We start from the raw sequence: 1,169 nt of genomic DNA, 5'->3' as shown, positions 1-1,169 counted from the left end.
CGTTCAGACCCCCAAGCGCTACAAGCAGCAGCTCATCCAGTCCTCACAAAGTCTAGTCCCGCTCCAAGTGGGTAAGTGACTCATTCAAGATCCCAGCGGGAAGAATGGTCCCTTGGCACATCTGCTTTCTTCCTCCTGAGCAGCCGGGCCCAGCAGAGAGATGATGCCCGCTGACCCTCACCTAGACTGACACCTGAAACCAGGTGGTGAACCTGAGCTGAGGCTGAGACTGAGGCTGGCATGTGTCCCAGGGTTGGGTGGAGTCAGCTTCATCCCATCCCTGCAATCTCCCCATCCTTGGTCTTAGGGCCTGGGTGAAAGCACAGTGCCCAGTTATCCCAGGCCAAGCTGTGGGGCCGAAAGAAGCTCCCCATCCCCATCCTGTATCTTTCCCTCCTAATGCTGGCTCTATTTGAAGCTTGACTGTGACGAGAAAGCCTCTGACACTCGTGACTCACTCAGCAAACATGTAATTGACACCTGCCATGCCAGAATTGTCCTCAGCACTCAAAAGATAAAATCCTTAAGGCGTTACAGTCTAACACAACCTTGAGTGTGTATTCCCATAGTGAGATAAGGTGCTGAAGAATCAGCAGGTGGCTTGCACGCTTGAGCATCTTGGCCACAGGAAAAGAATTCTTTTGAGCCCCATATAATACAATGAAGTGGCAGAGAGATGAGTGCTGATTTTAAGAACTGTACAGAGGACAAAGCTACGGGATGGGGGGATGGGGACAGTGCTCCACAGTCTGTGTTTGGTGTAGAAAAGCTCACATATCCCACCTACCATACACATGGCCCCCACATGCATATATCCCCATATATACATACACACACACACACACACACACACACACACACACACACACCGGGCACATGCACTCACCATATTAATATTAAGTTGGGGGTGTCACCCCAGCCTCTGGCATTCATCCTTGGGGCGCCAATGGTGCGTCAATGGAGCAGAAAGCGCCTTCTTAGGCCCCCTCCACTAGTACTTGAAAATAACTTAGCAGGATGGTGGTAGTGTAAGTCTTTAATCCCAGCACTTGGGAAAAAGGCAGGCAGATCTCTGTGAGTTCAAGGCCAGCCTGGTTTACAAAGTTCCAAGACAGCCATAGCTATACAAAGAAATCCTGTCTCAAAACAAAATAAAACAAAACACACAG

Source organism: Microtus ochrogaster, unplaced genomic scaffold, assembly GCF_000317375.1.
Source record: "Microtus ochrogaster isolate Prairie Vole_2 unplaced genomic scaffold, MicOch1.0 UNK3, whole genome shotgun sequence".
Taxonomy (NCBI): domain Eukaryota; kingdom Metazoa; phylum Chordata; class Mammalia; order Rodentia; family Cricetidae; genus Microtus; species Microtus ochrogaster.
This window is presented reverse-complemented; position numbering follows the sequence as displayed.